General features: G+C 41.1%; 1 protein-coding gene across 1 annotated transcript in view; it reads right to left on the bottom strand.

The window, feature by feature from the left end:
• The window catches only part of LOC126963224 (mitochondrial import inner membrane translocase subunit Tim23), a 901,060-nt gene that overhangs the window by 21,454 nt on the left and 859,034 nt on the right, over window positions 1-20,572 (bottom strand). The gene's annotated exons all lie outside the window — the stretch shown is intronic.

Consider the following 20,572-nt stretch of genomic DNA (forward strand, 5'->3'; position numbering starts at 1 on the left):
CATAGGGTGACCCCGTTTCGCGGGGGAAAAAAAAAGCCGAGCACAGTGGCTCACGCCTGTAATCTCAGCACTTTGGGAGTCTAAGGCGGGAGGATTGCTTGAGCCCAGGAGTTCGAGACCAACGTGGGCAACATAGGGAGGCTACCTCTCTGGAAAAAAAAAAAAAAAAAAAAAAAAAAGTCGTCAGCGTCCTGGCGGGCGCCTGTGGTCCCTGTGGTCCCAGCTACTCTGGAGGCTGAGGCGAGAGGATCGCTTGAGCCTGGGAGGTGGAGGTTGCAGTGAGCTGAGATCCAGCCACTGGACTCCAGCCTGGGCGACAGAGCAAGACACTGTCTCAAAGAAGAATAAATAAATAAAATAAGACCCTCTTTTTCCAGGACCAGCAGACTCTGAGGGCAGGGACAAACTGACCCAGCCTAAACTGCCTCGCTTTCCCTGCTTCCGGGAAAGGGGCTTTCCCTGACGGGGAATGTAGCATCTTGCCGTTTTTTTCCTGCACGGCTTTGCCTCCCAGGGATCCACCCACTGTCACCTGAGGAAATGCTTTGGAGCCCATCTAACCCCCAGCCCAGCTACTTGGGACGCCTACAGAGCGTACATTATCAGAGGATGCATCTTCCTCTAGTCTTGGAGGGTTTCTTTTCAATATGATCCCACCGGTGCACTCAAGGCTCAATTCTACACCAAAAAACTAGGCCCATTCCTGTCACCGACACCCCCAGGCTTCAGGTCCTGTCACAGGGACCTTGCTTTCGCCCCCAGCAGCCCCCAGGTATTCACTCTGCATAGGCTATATACTGGGTGCTAGACTAGGGAGGCTACCCACGTGGCGCATGCTTCCCTTATCCCTGAAGAGCTTAGGATGTAACTTCTTCACACCAGGCCTCTTACTTCTTGGAGATGTCAGTATCCGGGTAGATAATCCTTCTAACATCCTTTTGGTCTCATGAAGCCTACTCTTGTCCTCTGGCCTACCTCAGCTTCCCCCTCCCTCCATAATCAGACCTTAGAACCTGTCAGGTCCAAGGACTGCAATCCTCACAGTATCCCACTCTGACCACCACCTCCTATCTAGAGCAATGGAGAGACTTTGAAGGTGAAAGCTGTCTTTGTTATTCATTCTCCTATGCTCCCTCGCCTGGCTCCTGCAGGTGGTTGACTTCTCCAGGGACACAGTGACCAGTGCCCAGCAGGTCCCACTCCTCCCACCAGCTCCAGGCAGTTTTGTTCTGAGACACTGCTCCTTTCCCCAGCACCTAAGGAAGTATTTCTAGTAAGTTCCAGTGGTATAGCACTGGTGACTTCCCTGACATGCAGAGGGCCATGGCTGGGTTCCTCTGGTGAGGTGCAGGGGCAGGGCACTAAGAGGGGAGGACTCTCCTGAGTTCCCTACCTCAGCCCTAGACTAGTGGCTACTCCTACTATACTTCCTACTAGTCTGTACCGGGTTACTCTTCTTCCCTGTTGCAACGAACAATTCCCTATGTACACTTGTCCTGTTCAAATGACTGTGTGGCTTCTCTTTTCTAATAGAACTCTGACCAATATGCTGTCATTTGCCAATAACTCCCAAAGTTTTATCAGTGACTCAGACCTCTAACCTGAACTCCAGCTGCCTCCATGACATATCCATTTGGATGTTTAATAGACATTTCCAAAGTGATATGCCCAACAGAACTCAGGATCTTCCCTCTCAAACCAACTGCTCAACAGTCTTATGATCTCAGTTGATGGCAATTCAGAACTGAATTGCAGGACACCCAGTTTGTATCTGCAGAGAACTGGAGAACTGCTTAGTGTGGAAAACCCACACATTTGGTGTCACAAGTGTGTGAGTAGAAACAGTTTTCCTTTTATGTCTGTTGGATGGATAATGATGAACCTAGCAGGGCACAGAAAGCTAGGCAGCAGTGAAACTGAGAATGAAGTTCTAGTTAATAGCAGAGAATGAAAAAGAAAAGACAGATAAAACATTTTGAAGAAAGCACAGTAATGTATTCCCAACAGGATTTACGGGATGAAGGAGAGAAGAGGCAACGATAACTACAAAATTTCTAGCCTGAGAGACTGGTAGAAAAAAATGGTGGTATCAGGGACAGATGGGGTTATTAAGAAAAAGGATTGGATTTTTTAAAATGAAGATCTGGTGTAAAATTATCCTCAGGAAAATTGGAAATCCAGGCACGTACTTCTCTCCATCATGTCCTTGCATAGTGCAGTCCCTCTGCCTGTCCATGCCTTGCCTCCCCCTCCCTAGGATTCCTATCCCTCTCTTAAGACCCATCTCAAATATCACCTAGACTTGTAAGTAATTTATATGAAACTGGATAGCTGAGGTTTCACACCTTTATCCCTTTAACCTTTTTTATAAGAAATTACTGTTATCTTTTACTAAATCCAACTTTATATTCACCATTTTAACTAGCATCATTTCCATTTCCAAGACCTGTTTGGTGTGAACGTGCAGCTAAGTTTACAGTCAATCAAGATCAGAATAAAAGAATCTACCAAAAAAATTAACTAGATCCCCTTTTAATGCATAATCTTCCATCCATCAGGCTGTAAATTAAATACCTAACATAAAACAAAGCTGTATGTTTCATGGATATGTACCTATATAACTGCAGGGAACACGATTTGGAAGGATATACACTTAGAGAAGACCTGGGTCACATGTGGTAGTCAAAGGAGTCTTCAGCTTTCTTTTTGTATTTAAATTTTGATAGAAATATATATATGTATTATAATTTTACATTTTTAATGAAAAAAGTATTTTTCCTTTTTTTTTCCTTGATCTGTCAACAGGTTATATTTTTCCAATATCAGCTAAATATTTGCTTCCCAGAAAGCTTAGTTATCTTTTCAGAATTTATTCAGGTTAAAATAAAAGATTTAGACTGAATTAAAAATCTAAGATGGTATTTGCCTACTTTATACAGAACAGTACATTGATGCTGCTAAAGCAATTAAAGTATAATTTTTCTTTTCTTTTCTTTTTTTTTTTTGAGACGGAGTCTCAAAGCTCCAGTGCTGGTGGATCATGCCTGAAATGCAAAGAGCTCCCCAGGGGCAGCCCCCAGGGCCACACACCAGCCTCACACTCCTTCCACACTGCATCTTCCCCCAGGGCCACACACCAGCCTCACACTCCTTCCACACTGCATCTTCCCCCAGGGCCACACACCAGCCTCACACTCCTTCCACACTGCATCTTCCCCCAGGGCCACACACCAGCCTCACACTCCTTCCACACTGCATCTTCCCCCAGGGCCACACACCAGCCTCACACTCCTTCCACACTGCATCTTCCCCCAGGGCCACACACCAGCCTCACACTCCTTCCACACTGCATCTTCGCCCAGGCCCACAGTAACAACCCACATGGCTTTGCCAGCACGTGTGTGCACAGGCAGGTTTTGCTTATCTTGTCCTGCCAGCCTGCATGTATGTGTACACCCTGCCCTGCAACTGCTGCAGCAGGAGTGCAGTCTGCTCCACTCTCCTCTCTGACCACCAACAGTCAGAGCCTTGGCAGGCACAGAGCCAGCCAGCCCAACCCCGTCCCTGCCAGTGCCCACACATTTGCCAGCACTGCCCCAAGTGAAACTAGGCATGGAGAACAGCAGACTCTCCCCAATGCTGAGCGCTCCCCAACACCCTGCTCTCATGTCAACACCACTACCGGTGCAACCACATGCAGTCACCAGCAGGGGCCCCCACCATGCAAACTGTGTTCCCTTTGCCACTGTGGTAAATGCTGGCACAGAGGCAGGCACACCAGCACCAACTAGCACCCTACTGCAGCCATGCTGCTGCTGCCACTGCTGCTGGCACATGCAAATGAGGATGGATTCCACTGTCTCTGTACTACTAAATGCTTTGGCTGACACCACCAACTAGAGTGTAGTGACCAGCCGTCTGAGAGCATCTTGGCTTACCCGGTGCAGTGGATTCTTAACCTCGAGGAGACAGAACAAAGTTGGGACTCAACACAAGTCCTCCGGAGTTAGAGCATGCAGTCCAGTAGTTGGGAGCTGAGTCCTGGCCCTCTCAAATCTTCCAGAAATGAAGCCAGTTGACTGAATCCACCTTATATAACAGTGAAACCCTCAAGGTCATCAAATAGGATAAAAGGAAAAAACCCATCCAAAGGTCAGCAACTTCAAAGATTGAAGAAACATAACGCTACAAAGATAAAAAAGAACCAGTGCAAGAACTCTGACAACTCAAAAAACCAGAGTGCCTTCTTTCCTCCAAACAGCTGCACCACTTCTCCAGAAAGGGGTCTGAACCAGGCTGAGATGGCTGAAATGACAGAAATAGAATTCAGAATATGGATAGGAATGAAGATCATCAAGATGCAGGAGTATATTGAAAGCCAATCTAAGGAAGCTAAGAATCATGATAACAATGCAGAAACCAACAGACAAAATAGCCAGTACAGAAAAGAATGTAACCAACTTGATAGAGCTTAAAAACACACTACAAGAATTTGATTAATAGCAGAATAGACCAAGTGGAAGAAAGTATCTCAGGGTTTGAAGACTGGCTTTCTGAAAGAAGACAGGCAGACATGAATGAAGAAAATAAAATACAAAGGAAGGAATAAAACCTCTGAGAAATATGGGATTATGTAAAGAGACCAGATCTATGACTCAATGGTGTCCCTGAAAGAGATGGAGAGAGTATAAGTAACTTGGGAAATATATTCCAGGATATCATTTATGAGTACTTCCCTGACCTAGCTAGAGAGAATGACATTCAAATTCAGAAAATGCAGAGAATCCTAATAAGATAGTTCACAAGAAGATCATCCCCAAGATACAAACTCATTAGATTCTCCAAGGTCAAAATGAAAAAAAAAAAAAAAATGTTAAAGGCAGCTAGAGAGAAACGTCAGGTCACCTACAAAAGGAACCCCATCAGGCTAACAGTGAATCTTTCAGTGGAACCTCTACAAGCCAGGAGAGATTGGCGGCCTACCTTCAACATTCTTAATAAAAAGAAATTCCAACCGAGAATTTCATATCCGGCTAAATTAAGCTCCATAAGTGAAAGAAGAATAAGATCCTTTTCAGACAAGCAAATGCTGGGAGAATTTGTCATGACAAGACCTACCTTATAAAAGCGCCTGAAGAAAGCACTAAATGTTAAAGGGAAAGACCATACCAGCCACTACAAAAACATACTGAAGTATGCAGACCAATGATAGTATAAAGCAACCACACAAAGAAGACCACATAATAACCTGCTAACATCATGAAGACAAGATCAAATCCACACATATCAATACTAACCTTGAATGTAAATTGGCTAAATGCCCCAATTAAAAGGCACACCATGGCAATCCAGATAAAGAATTAAGACTCATTGGTATGCTGTCTTCAAGAAACTCATCTCACATGCAGTGACACTCATAGGATCAAAATAAAGGGATGGAGAAAAATCTACCAAGCAAATGGAAAACAAAAAAAAATCAGGGGTTGCAATCCTAACTTCATACAAAGCAAACTTTACAAACCAACAAAGATGAAAAAAAGCACAAAGAAGGGCATTACGTAATGGTGAAGTGTTCAATTGAACAAGAAAACCTAACTATTCTAAATATTAATATATATGCATCCAAAACAGGAGCACCCAGATTCATAAAGCAAGTTCTTAGAGACCTTCAAAGAGACTTAGACTCCCACACAATAGTAGTGGGAGATTTTCACATCTCACTGACAGTATTAGGTAGATCACTGGGGCAGAAAATTAACAACGATGTTCAGGACTTGAACTCAGCACTGGATCAAATGGACTTGATAAACATCTACAGAACTCTCTTCCCTAAAATAACAAAATAAACATTCTCATCACCACATGGCACATACTCCAAAATCGGTTACAGAATCATACACAAAACACTCCTCAGCAAATGTAAAAGAACTGAAATCATAACAACCAACCTCTCAACCCATAGTGCAATCAAATTAGAAATCAAGACTAAGAAATTCACTCAAAATCATACGATTACATGGAAATTGAATAACCTTCTCCTAAAAGACTTTTGGGTAAATAATGAACTTACGGCTAAAATTAAGAAGTTCTTTGAAACTAATGACAAAAAAGATAGAACATACCAGAATCTCTGGGACACAACCAAGGTGGTATTAAGATGGAAATTTACAGCACGAAATACCCACATCAAAAAGTTAGAAATATCTCAATTTAACAACCTAACATCACAACTAAAATAACAAAAGAACCAAGAGAAAACCAGTCCCAAAGCCAGCAGAAGACAATAAATAACCAAAATCAGAGCTGAACTGAAGGAGATTGAAACACAAAAGTATTCAAAAGATCAATGAATCCAGGAATTGGTTTTTTGAAAAATATCAATAAAATAGACTGCTAGCTAGACTAACAAGAGAGAAAATCCATATAAACACAATCAGAAACAATGGAGGAGATATTACCACTGACTCCAAAGAAATACAAATAACCCATCAGAGAATGTTTTGAATACCTCTATGCACACACAAGAAAATCTAGAAGAAATATATAAATTCCTGGACACATACACCCTCCCAAGACCAAGCCAGCAAAAACTGTAATCCCTGAACAGACCAACAATGAATGAGCTCTGAAATTTAATCAGTAATGAATAGGCTACCAAAAAAAAAAAAAAGCCCAAGTCCAGACAGATTCGCAGCTGAATTCTACCAGAAGTACAAAGAAGAGCTAGTACCATTCCTGCTGAAACTATTCCAAAAAATTGAGGAGGAGGGACTCCTTCTCCTTCATAACTCACTCTGTGAGTCCAGCATCATTCGATACCAAAACCTGGCAGAGACACAACCAAAATAAAAGGAAACTTCAGACAAATATCCTTGGTGAACAGCAATGCAAAAATTCTCAACAAAACTCAGCAAACTGAATCCAGCAGCACATCAAAAAGCTTATCCATCACAGTTAAGTAAGCTTTATCCCTGGGATGCAACGTTAGTTCAACATACACAAATCAATAAATGTGATTTGTCACATAAAGAGAACTAAAGACAAAAAGCACATGATTATCTCAATACATGCAGAAAAGGCTTTTGATAAAAATCAACATCCATTCATGCTAAAAATTCTCAGTAAACTAGGTATTGAAGGAACATACCACAAAATAATAAGAGCCATGTATGACAAACCCACAGTCAACATCATACTGAATGGGCACAAGCTGGAAGCATTCCTGTTGAAAACTGGCACAGTCAAGCATGCCCTCTCTCACCAATTCTATTCAACAAAATATTGGAAGTCTTGGCCAGAGAAATCAAGCAAGAGAAAGAAAGAAAGGACATAAAAATCAAACAAGAGGAAGTCAAATATTCCTGTTGGCAGATCATCCTATATCTAGAAAACCCCATAGTCTTGGCCCAAAAGCTCTTTAAGCTGATACGTTCAGCAGGCTCAGGATACAAAATCAATGTACAAAAATCACTAACATTCCTATACACCAATATCAGTGAAGCCAAGAGCCAAATCAGGAATGCAATCCCATTCACAATTGCCACAAACGAATAAACTACCTAGGAATACAGTTAATCAGGGAAGTGGAAGATCTCTACAATGACAGCTACAAAACACTGCTCTAAAAAATCGAGATGACACAAAAAAATGGAAAAAATTCTATGCTCAAGGATAGGAAGAATCAATATTGTTAAAATGGTCAAAGTAATTATAACTTTGATGCTATTCCTATTAAACTACCAATGACATTCTTCACAACACTAGAAAAAATTTACCTTAAAATTCACATGGAACGAAAACAAAGAACTTGAATAGACAAGGCAATCCTAAACAAAAACAACAAAGCTGGAGGTATTATGCTACCCTACTTCGAACTATACTACAGGACTCCAGTACCTAAAACAGTATGGTACTGGTACAAAAACAGATACCAATGGAACAGAATAGACAGCCCTGAAATAAGGACACATGCCTACAACTATCTGATCTTTGACAAAGCTGACAAAAACAAGCAATGGAGAAAGAACTCCCTACTCAATACATGGTGCTGGGATAACTGGCTAGCTATATGCAGGAGATTGAAGCTGAACCCTTTATTTACACCATATACAAAAATTAACTCAAGATGTATGAAAGACTTGGCCTGATGCAGTGGCTCATGCCTGTAATCCCCACACTTTGGGAGGCCCAAGCAGGCAGATCACCTGAAGTCAGGAGTTCAAGACCAGCCTGGGAAACATGGAGAAACCCCAGTCTCTACTAAAAATACAAAAATTAGCTAGGCATGCTGGTGCACACCTGTAGTCCCAGCTACTCAGGAAGCTGAGGCAGGAGAAACAGTTGAACCTAGGAGGCAGAGGTGGCAGTGAGCCGAGATTGAGCCACTACTCTCCAACCTGAGTAACAGAGTGAGACTCCATCACAAAAAAAAAAGAAAGAAAGAAAGGAAAGAAAGGAAAGGAAGAAAGGAAGAAAAGAAAGAAAGAGAAAGAAAGAAAGAAAGAAAGAAAGAAAGAAAGAAAGAAAGAAAGAAAGAAAGAAAGAAAGAAAGAAAGAAAGAGAAAGAGAAAAAGAAAGAAAGAGAAAGAAAGAAAGAAAGAAAGAAAGAAAGAAAGAAAGAAAGAAAGAAAGAAAGAAAGAAAGAAAGAAAGAAAGAAAGAAAGAAAGGAGGGAGGGAGGGAGGGAGGGAGGGAGGGAGGGAGGAAAGAAGGATTAAAGACTTAAATGTAAAAACTCTGGAAGATGGCTGGGGACAGTGGCTCAAGCCTGTAATCCCCGCAATTTGGGAGGCCGAGGCAGGTGGATCCCCTGAGGTCAGGAGTTCAAGATCAGCCTGGCCAACATGGTGAAACCCCCCCCGTCTCTACTAAAAATACAAAAAATTAGCCAGGCATGGTGGCAGGTGCCTGTAATCCCAGCTACTCAGGAGGCTGGGGCAGGAGAATCACTTGAACCCAGGAGGCAGAGGTTGCAGTGAGCCCAGGTCGCGCCACTGCACTCCAGCCTGGATGACAGAACAAAACTCTGTCTGGAAAAAAAAAAAAAAAAAAAAAAAAAAAACCCTGGAAGACAACCTAGGCAATACCACTCTGGATGTAGGAATGAGCCAAGATTTTATGACAAAGACACCAAAAGCAATTACTTCAAAAGCAAAAATTGACAAATGAGATCTAATTAAACTAAGAATGTCTGCACAGTGAAAGAAACTATCAACAGAATAAACAGACAACAACAGAACAGGAGAAAATTTTTGCAAACCATCCATCCAACAAAGGTCTAATATCTAGCATCTATAAGGAATGTACACAAATTTACAAGAAAAAAAAATTCCCATCCAAAAGTAAGCAAAGGACATGAACAGACACTTTTCAAAAGAAGACATATGTGATGGTTAATATTCAGTGTCAAATGGACTGAAGGATGCAAAGGATTTTTCCTGGGTGTGTCTGTGAGAATATTGCCAAAGCAGATTAACATTTGAGACAGTGGACTGGGAGAGGCAGACCCACCCTCAATCTGGGTGGGCCCATCTAAATAGCTGCCAGCGTGGCAAGAATAAAACAGGCAGAAGAACGTGGAAGGATTTGACTTGCTGAGTCTTCCAGCCTTCATGTTTCTCCCATGCTAGATGCTTCCTGCCCTCGAACATCAGACTCCAAGTTCTTCAGCTTTTGGACTCTTGGACTTACATCAGTGTTATGCCAGTGTCTCTCAGGACTTTGGCCACTGCAGACTGAAGGCTGCACTATGAGTTTCCCTACTTTTGAGGTTTTGGGACTTGGACTGATTCACCACAGCCTTCCTTGCTCCTCAGCTTGCTGACAGCCTATCGTGGGACTTCACTTTGTGATCATGTGAGTCATTTCTCCTAATAACCTCCCTTTCATATATACATATATCCTGTTAGTTATGTCCCTCTAGAGTACCCTAATACAACATACATGTGGCCAACAAGCATATAAGAAAAGGATCAACATCATTGATCATTAGAGAAACGCAAATCAAAACCACAATGAGATGCCATCTCACACCAGTCAGAATGGCTATTTACAAAAAATAACAGATGAACAAAAAATAACAGATGCACAAAAAATAACAGATGCTGATGAGGTTGTGGAAAAAAATGAACACTTATGCACTGGGTTTCTTTGTTTGTTTGTTTGCTTGTTTGTTTGTTTAAGACACAGTCTTGTTCTGTCGCCCAGGTTGGGGTGTAGTGGCACAATCTCGGCTCACTGCAACCTCTGCCTCCCTCGTTTAAGCAACTATTTTGCCTCAAACTCCCTAGTAGCTGGGATTACAGATGTATGCCACCATGCCCAGCTAATTTTTGTGGTTTTAGTAGAGACCGGGTTTTGCCACATTGGCCAGGCTGGTCTCAACCTCGGTGATTCCTGACCTTAGTGATCTACCTGCCCCAGCCTCCCAAAGTGCTGGGATTACAGGTGTGAACCACTGCACCTGGCCAGGAAAACTTAAAACACTGTTGATAGGAGTGTAAATTAGTTCATCACAACTTTTTTGGCACTAGGAACCAGTTTTATGGAAGATGATTTTTTCATGTACCAGGGGTGTAGGGAAGATGGTTTTGGGATGATTCAAGCACATTTTATCTGTTTATTTATTTATTTATTTATATTATTATTATTTTTTGAGATGAAATCTCACTCTTGTCACCCAGGCTGCAGTGCAATGGCATGATCTAGGCTCACTGCAATCTCTGCTTCCCAGGTTCAAGTAATTCTCCTGCCTCAGCCTCCCAAGTAACTGGGATTACAGGCATCCGCCACCACACCTAGCTACGTTTTGTATTTTTAGTAGAGATGGGGTTTCACCATGTTGGCCAGGCTGGTCTCAAACTCCTGACCTCAGGTGATCCACCTACCTTGGCCTCCCAAAGTGCTGGAATTAGGAACATGAGCAACTGCGCCCAGAACAGGCACATTGCATTTATTGTGCCCTTTATTTCTATTATTATTACATTGTAATGTGTAATAATTATATGCCTCACCATAATGTAGAATCAGGGGGAGCCCTGAGCTTGTTTTTCTGCAACTAGAGGTCCCATCTGGGAATGATGGGAGACAGTGACAGATGCACACACTGCAGGGGAAGTGCATTAGATTATCAGGCATCAGATTCTCATAAGGAACATGCAACCTAGACCTCTCACATGTTCAGTTCATGATAAGGTTGGTGCTTCTATGAGAATCTAATGCCACCATTGATCTGACAGCAGGCAAAGCTCAGGCAGTAATGCGAATGATGGGGAATAGCTGTAAATACAGATGAAGCTTCGCTTGCTTGCTCACTGCTCCTACTGCTGTGTGGCCCAATTCCTCACCAGGTCATGGACCTAGTCCATGGCCCACAGGGTTGGGGACCCCTGATCTAATGTGACAATTTTGTAAATCAGATTCTATACCCCCTATTTGTTGTTGCTGTTGTTTCTGCTGTTTGTTATTGTTGTTCAGTGTTTAACGAGCCTTCTGAAATAATTTTGTAGTCTGGGGCTACTCTTCAACTCTCAGCCAGGCAGTTTACATCTCTACCTTAGCCTTCACTTCCTGCTTGCCCAGAGCTTCAAGGTCAGTCAGAGGTGAGAGCTTTGAGCCTTTCCAGGTCTTTACTGAACCTGTACACAGCCCTACACTTGGGAGTAGCCCTTTAAATGTTTTTGACAAATGCCCTCAGGGAAAAAGCTTTAAGTGAGCTCTTAGGACAAATAAAGACATCCCTGAAGTGTGATGTTTCTGAAAACCATCAGCCAAGTCAAATGACAGTTCTCTGGGAATGAGGCTTGGAAGGAAATCCAGCCCCATTCTGTCTTTCCAGTGGCTGCCAGGCTATTGGTCTTCACTGTAATTATGGGCTATTAATTTTCAAGGCTGCAGTGGAGCCAGTGAGGAGGGGATGAGAATAGAACAGGGCAAGTTAAAAATACCATACCGCTTGCTGTTCTTAATGAGATTTTTCAATTTGTTTGTGTGTGTATATGTATATACACACATACACATACACACACATACACAGTGAATGGAAAATAAATCTTGGGGCCCCAAAATCACTAAGCTAAAGGGAAAAGTCAAGCTGGAACTTGCTTAGGGCAAATCTGCCTCCCATTCTATTCAAAGTCATCCCTCTGTTCACTGAGATAAATGCATATCTGATTGCTTCTTTTGGAAAGGCTAATCAGAAACTCAGAAGAATGCAACCATTTGTCTCTCACCTGCCTGTGACCTGGAAGCCTTCTCACTGCTTGAGCTGTCCCACCTTTCTTGACAGAACCAATGTATATCTTGCATATATTGATTGATGTCTCATGTCTCCCTAAAATGTATAAAACCAAGCTGTGCCCTGACGACCTTGGGCACGTGTCATCAGGACCTCCTGAGACTGTGTCACAGACGTGCATCCTCAACCTTGGCAAAATAAACTTTCCAAATTAACTGAGACCTTTCTCAGATATTCAAGGCTAACATTTTGGCAATCATGAAGAGATTCTGGGTGGAGGCCCCCCTGAACTTTGACAAATCTCCTATCGGTGCTCAGTACCAGCTTGAACTATGTCTATGGCTCAAACCAATTGGACAATTTGCTGAGGCCTGGAAGCACCCCTTCCAGAGAATCACTGATCTTTCAAAATTTGATCAAGATCTAAAGTTTATTTTGCTGTACAACTCCTTTTGTTGGAGTTTTACTAGCTTCCAATATAAGAAAGGCAAGTTTTTCCTGCTGTGATGACGATGAAATGCAGGTAACTCCTTTATGGAGTTTGATCTTGCTTCCAATGGGGAAGACAAATTTGAGTTTTTTCCTGCTTCTAGGATGGTAGAGAGCGGCCTTCAGCCTGAGACCCATCCCTTACCTAAGGATGGGTAATTGAATTGGGGTTCGTCTTGGCTAAAGTTAAGATTAACAACCAGTTGGTTTTAATGTCTCTTTACCATGGGAGCACTCAGTAGTTGGATAAGTTGTGCCATCTTTGTTTTGTTTAATTGTTTTTGTTGTTGTTGTTGTTGTTTTTGTTGTTGTTTCAGTCTTTTTCCCATTGGGATTGATCAACTCTATCCAACTTGATCAAACCCAGAGGAAACTTCCAAATTATGGGGAACAAGACCTCTGAAGTGGCTAAATTCCCACACTGTGGTGGGGGAGAAAAATGTCCAAAAAAAGAAAAAAAAAAAGGAAAGATTTTTTATTCTGACTACTTAAGGGGCTTTATTTACATAACAAGGCCACCTTTTTGCTAGCCAGGCCAAACTGAAAGGGCAATGGCTGTCACCCCACACTGCAGTTCCATAGCTAAGGGCTCTGGCTTCTTTTTTTCCACCATGACAGCTTAGCTGTGGTTCCTAAATCAAGCCATTTCTGGTTTGATACTTGGTACTTCTGAAATAGCAGCAATTTGTTCTAGCTGAATTATGGTAATGAGATTTAAAAAGATTTCTTTAAAGGAGCTCAATGATGAAAAGTCAGCTTAACTAAAAGCTAACTCCAAGATGTGTGTGTGTGTGTGTGTGTGCATGTGTGTGTGTGTGTATGCGTGTGTGTATTTGTATTGAAAAGGCCTTCACATACATTTTTTTTCTCCCAGGACTTTGTCTCACTCTCTCTCTTTTTTAGCTAAAGATTTTTTTTCTCAGTTGACTGAATTCTGGTTTTTTTCCACTTACTTCTGCTGTCTCTCCTTTCTCTTGCACACTCTGCTGCATTAGGGACCTAAAATATTATAGTTTATAATAACCTGCCTTTCCTTCAAGAAAGCAGAGAAGGCACCAGACCCCCTTTTGGGGAGAAACCTGTTTTTCTTTATGAAACCCCAAGAGTATAAACAGACAAGTTCATCTCAGCTCTTAAACTACTTGCTTTTTTATTGTGTTACCTGACTTATTGACTAAAAGAGTTATTGTACCAAAGCCTACTCTGGTTTTTAAGGAAGAGTGTAGTTTAGACATTAGAAGTGTCTTCGTTTAAAAAACTTTTTAAGTGCACTGTGAAAGCATCACATGTCTAGCCTCAAAATAATTCTCCCTTTTTGGAGACCCAGGATTCAGTGTGGGCTCTGCCCAGAGCTCAGAGACCTAGTCAAAAGATAGGTAGTTCCTATATAAATAAAACTGGTCTCCTTATATAATGCTATGACAGATTTCTTTTTTGTTTTTTTTCTGAGACAGAGTTTTCACTCTTGTTGCCCAGGCTGGGGTGCAGTGATGCAATCTCAGCTCACTGCAACCTCTGCCTCCTGGGTTCAAGTGATTCTTCTGCCTTAGTCTCTCAAGTAGCTGGGACAAAGGCGCCCACCACCACGTCTGGCTAATTTTTGTATTTTTAGTAGAAACAGGGTTTCACCATGGTTGGGCGGGATGCTCTTGATCTCCTGTTACCACATGATCCATCTGCCTCAGCCTCCCAAAGTGCTGGAATTACAGGCATAAGCCACCATGCCCAGATATCCTATGATAGACTTCTGTAATTTTTATGTTTGATTTGGCATCCCTCTTTTTTTTTTTTCTGAGATGCAAACTCTCCCTGTCACCCAGCCTCGAGTGCAGTGACACAGTCTCAGCTCACTGAAACCCCTGCCTCCCAGGTTCTAGTGATTCTTCCACCTCAGCTGTAGCAGGATGAGCCACAGACAAAACTCCTCAGACACCGAGTTAAAGGAGGAAGGGGTTTATTCAGCCGGGAGCATCGGCAAGCCTCCTATCTCAAGAGCTGAGCTCCCCAAGTGAGCAATTCCTGTCCCTTTTAAGGACTTACAACTCTAAGGGAGTCCACATGAGAGGGTCATGATCGATTGAGCAAGCAGGGGGTACGTGACTGGGGGCTGCATGTTCCAGCAATCAGAACGAGACAGAACAGGACAGGAATTTTCACAGTGCTTTTCGATACAATGTCTGGAATCTATAGATAACATAACCGGTTAGGTCAGGGGTCGATCTTTAACTACCAGGCCCAGGGCGCAGCACCGGGATGTCTGCCTGTGAATTTCATTTCTGCCTTTTAGTTTTTACTTTCTTCCTTGGAGGCAGAAATTGGGCATAAGACAATATGAGGGATGGTCTCCTCCCTTATTCCCCCGCTTTGAGACTCTCATTCATTTTATTAGTGGGAGTTCTCACTTTCATCTTCACTATCTATGTCTTCCTGCATGACAGATTGATAGTGATTTATGTAGTACACTTGTGTTGAAGCATTCTGGTGAACTAGACTAGCGATGAAACCTTTTACCATTTGAATGAGTACAGGTAGTAAATAATGCATCAGTAAGCAGGTTCCTATTACTATTACAATTTTTATTATAACTCTTTAAATCCTCCTAGCACTAGGAACCATTTTTAAACATGGCCTCAGGGTCAAATCCGTGCCACACTTGTACAGGAATATGTGCCAGTTTCATCACGTTTTTAACTATATCTTCAACTACTTGCCCCTGATCATCTATGTGCAGGCAACAATTGGTAAGGTTAAATTTTCTACAGACTTCTCTTTTAGCTGCTAGCAAGTAGTCAAGAGTCAATCTATTTTGATAGATAGCATATCTCATCTGAGTTTCTTGCCAGGCCAGAATAGTCAAGGCTCTGCTGGTCTTATTAGTGATTAATTTTAAGACCACTTGTAACTGTATGATTCAGTTGAGCATGTAAATGGGGGTCCGGTATCTTAATGATCTGTCTCGTGCCTAAGTAGCAGGCCTATAATGTTGTATGATTCTCTCAGGGGGCTATTTATTATCTTTTTTTTTTTTTTTTATAGCTATTCTTCTCTTTTCACAGGAAGCACAGACAGGGAAGCCCAGGAGTTCGCCTGTCTTTATCGGCAGGAAGAAAGGTGGTTTAATAACACCAATAACACAACTACCTGCCCACTGGTCAGGTAATTTGGTGTAAGGTCTATGCCTACATATCCAGTATAATCCAGTGGGGGCTGTCCAGTCCTGGTGGGACTCTGGGTGGGTCTACACAGTTTGCAACTTTGGGAATTTACTAAATGGATTTTTCTTAGTATGGTTAAGACTTCACTAGGTGGCTATTTTTGTAGTACTATTATACAGTTTTTGCCTAAGGCAGCTGAGTCTTCCTACAGGAAGGGAGAAGTCCTTCCCGGCTCTTGCTATGCAGTATTGTCTAATGATTGAGGCTTTTAGGACCTAGAAATTATCAGGGTGATTTTTTTTTTTTTTTTTTTTGAGCTGGGAATTCATCAGGAACTGGGTCTGTAGGTACTAATTCTCAGGTTTCCTATGGCCATTGATCTCTTATTGCAGTTCCTCCATATATGTAACATGAAGTGACATTGAGAGACTGGGTTTTATGCTCCACTAATTGCAAAAACAAATTTCTTGTTTTTCCTGGAATTTCTGCTACTGGCAGGCACATTCAGTTCATCATAGAAGGTTTGAAATACCAGCTCAGGAGAGCATTTATAAACTTTTCCTCAAACCATGATATTTACTTGAAGATCCAGTCCAGCTCCATCAGTTTCTAGGGCTACACATTCTCCTTTTTTTAGTGAGGATTAAGGGGGTTTGTTATTACTAGTTCTAAGGGGTTACACTGACCACTGGTACAGGAAGGGCCACTTTTCCCTTGCCGAAGGTGGACAGGATTTTTTCATTTTTTATCCAAGTAGCCTAAATGACACAAAACCAGTAACCACATTTATTTTTACACAGTCTTAATTTATGACAAATGTATGTATTTTCTGCCATATAGCCTCTTTCTTAATGAAGAGAACCACATCCTATTTCTAACTTATTATTATTAATGACAGCACAGGCATCAAATTTCAAGGTGACTTGTTTGGGCACCTCTTTTTTTTTTTTTTTTTTTTTTTTTTGGCTAACACTTTACTCATATTGTTTACGAATGCCCACCAGTCTTCAGTTCTTAGTCTTATTTTAAAAATTGTGGTCGTGGGAGGCTCAGATGGGTCATAACACACATCATGTTGGTCATTTCCTGGGCTACATACCTTGTATAGAATAACATTATACAAACAAGTTTTTCTTTTTTTTTTGAGTTCCAGTACACTTATAATAACCATAAAATAATAGGACTGTAGCAACCTTTTGTCCTATCTTAGTGACTTGATGTATACACTGGGAACAGCCCTCAGTCTGAGGAAGGTCAGTTGAAGTCCTTACTGTACAAGTCCAAATTTTAAGGAAAATGAGTCCCATGATGAGTTTCCTCATGCTTTGGCCATGTATGGACCAGTCAGCTTCTGGGTGTGACTGCAGCAGGGCTTGTCATCTTCTTCAGAATCACTTTGCAGGGGTTGGCAAAGCTGCTCCCATCCATGTACAGCTCCCAGTCTACTGACGTTTAAAGGTGGTCTTGGAGGTTGGGCCCACTAGAATAAACTGAGTCTAATAGTTTTACACAATTATGTTTGACTGGGCTCTCTGATACCAGGAGCAGAGTGGTGGGGTTTAGGATGTTGTAAACTTCAATGGTTATGGGAGGATTTTCAGAGCAAGCTTTGGTATCTAGTTACTGTAACATTCATTAGCTAATGATGTCCTTTGGTATTTATTAAAGTCACCACAGCATGGGGGGACTTTACATTTAGGTTTTGCCCAAGAGTTAGCTTATCTGCTTCTTGTCCTAACAGGGCTATTGCTGCCAGGGCCCTTAGATATGGGGGTCAGGCTTTGGAAACCCCGTCTAGTTGTTTTGAGAGATAGGCCACTGGCCTTGGCTAGGACCCTACAGTCTGGGTTAAAACTCCAACTGCCATTTTTTCTGTTTTTGATACATAGGTTGTAAAGAGTTTTGTCAGGTCAGGTAGCCCCAGGGCTGGGGCCGACATGAGTTTTGTTTGTTTGTTTGTTTTAACTCATGAAAAGCTTGTTGCCGTTAGTTTTAATAAATGTAGTTTATCTAATCTACATTTTTATCAACTGTCGCCCACTAAAATATTGACTTAAATCCTGTAGCTAATTGATTTCAAGCTTTAAATTGATCTGGTATTCCTTTCAGGAGTCCAGTTGCATCTAAATAGATGTGAGAATTGAAAGACCCATAAGGTGCTTCTCTCACTTTACGATGTCTTATTTTTTTCTCCCTCTGGTTGATGAAATGCCAGGGTGAAAGGGATAGCCAAATGGACTAAAGCACAAGTGCCACGCTAGTTATTTGGCAGAGTGCCCAGTAAAGGTCCACCAAAATACCACCACGTATCCGCTCGGAGATGAACAAGGGCTGACTGATTGATAAGCTCTTGAAAATTCTTAACCTTATCGCATCCCTTCAGGTCTCCAAGGAATGCAAAGTTTCCTCCCTGTCGTGAGAGACACGAAGTGAACTTAGTGTTGGGAGATGGAAGCTGGATGGCCCTCGGGGGCTGACCCACAGGGTGCTGGACCTTGGGATATAGCAGAGAGAGCTTGGCATGACTTATTACTCCAGAATGTAGAATCCTGGAAAAGAGTTACCATGCAGCCTATGCCTGGTCAACTGGAGGACCACCTTAGTGGAAAGGGGACAATCTGGGCCTCTGGTCTGCCACGTGCACAAGCATAACAATTGCTTTTATTTAACATGCAGATGGAATATTTGATCCATTTTAACCAGGCATTTGCATCTTGGTATCCTGTCTTAATTGCTAAAATTTGTTTTAAGTCTTTAACTTCTATGATCCTCTAGTAAAATGAATGTATGATTTTAGGAAATTACAAAAACTGCTTGGGGCAATTCATCCTTGCTCTTTAGTGGTCCACAGAATGTTGGACCAACTACAGCATAAAAACTCTACATTGGGGGCAAGACTCCTGGTTGGCACTGGGGTCTTTATTGAAATCTCCCCAGATTAAATGGTCCTAGTTTACTAATGCTCAGTCTGAGGAAAGTCAGGAGGGACAGAAGTACTTTTCTGAAGTAGAAAGCTGTCTTTGACTTGGCAAGTCTTCACAGGGTATAATAAGGCAAGCATTAAATGCAATAGTTTGAGGCAAAATTGATTTGGTTATGTTAATAACTAGATGGTCAGCAATAGAATGAGGAAAGAAAAAAGAATAATAAAATAGATGAAAAGAGTTAAATTTTTCTTAGCTTTAGTTTGGTAGGGTTTTCCCATGGGACTATGGCCCACGACTCTGGAGGGGGTGGCACTTTCTTGACTCAGGTGTGATGAGTCCATTCTTTTTTGCTGTACAAACAGCAGTCTTGGTGGTTAGCAGCACAAGGTAGGGTCGTTCCCAGGCTGGCTCGAGTTTTTCCTCTTTCCACCCTTTGATGAGAACGTGATCTTCAGGCTGGTGCTGGTTTACCGGAAATTCTAGGGGTGGTACATGTGCTAAAAGACTTGTAGTTTTTGAGGGAAAGGAAAGTGGAAGATAAACCAAGTATTTAATTGTTAAGAAATTGACCTTTTATTTTAAATGGGGGGACCTTGGCAGTGGACTTTATAGTCCTTAGTGCCTTTTTACTGAGAAATTTCCTTTAGCACCTATTTTTATGAGTTTTTAAACCAAAGAAAGCCAAATACCATTTTACATTTAGCAATACTTTTTGTATGATTTTTATACCAGATAAGCTAAATTTTACCTTTATATTAGTGTTATTAATGTTAAGCCTAATTTTAATAAAACCTTGTAGACATATTTATCCAATTTTTAATGTTTGATCATAAGGTAAGATTTTATAGATTCTTTTTAACCTTTTATAATTTTTGCTGAAAAGCAGGTTGGTGCTTAAGAAAAACTTGCTATGCTTTTATTTTAATGTCCAGTTTACAGAAAAACTGGATGATACCTCTTTAACTTTAGCCAATGTTTACACACAGAATTTTCTTTCCAATTAACATTTTAAAACTTGATTAAACCTTTAAAACAAAATACACATATTTTTAACCTTGTAATATAGGTAAACATTTGTATTCTTATGCCTCCTTATAATTCTTTTAGCAAAGTTATATTTTACTTTCCTTATAAACCTTGCACCTAAACTGTTTATTGTTTTTTGGTTTTTTTCGTTTTACATTCAGGAGGCCTACTTACTTTTAAATTATACAACATTTCTTGCATAAATTCTTTTTTTTATAACATTTTTCTCTTTTATGACTTTTGCAGGCAATTCTTCGACATGCTTCAACTTTCTGACATGTTACAAATATTTCTTTCTTTAAACAACCAGTTAATTTATTTCAGGACAAGAATTTACCATATAATACTCCTTTTACATAAATTCCACCCCCCTTTTTTCCTTTTTTTTTTTTTTTTTTGAAGATGATAACCATTCTTTTCCAAAGCAAACTTCTTTTATGTCTGTGGACCAGACTATCTAAGGCCACAAGAATAGAAGTTAGTATAATACATGTTACACAGTTAACTTTTAGCAAACTTTACTTTTGTTGAAAACCTTGTAAGTTTGGGATTTTAATTATCCTTTGCTATTAATAAGACCTTGTTTTGTCCAAATTAACTTAGAATTGGTATAGATTTTTTTTTTCTAACAGAAGAGCCCCATACTTTAGGATTTTTGAGTTAGTAAGCTACTCTTTTGCTTTTTTGATTTAGGATAGTTCTGAACTGAACTGGTGAGGTGTGCTCACAATGAGGTTTCAT

Source organism: Macaca thibetana, chromosome 9, assembly GCF_024542745.1.
Source record: "Macaca thibetana thibetana isolate TM-01 chromosome 9, ASM2454274v1, whole genome shotgun sequence".
NCBI classification, from domain to species: Eukaryota; Metazoa; Chordata; class Mammalia; order Primates; family Cercopithecidae; genus Macaca; species Macaca thibetana.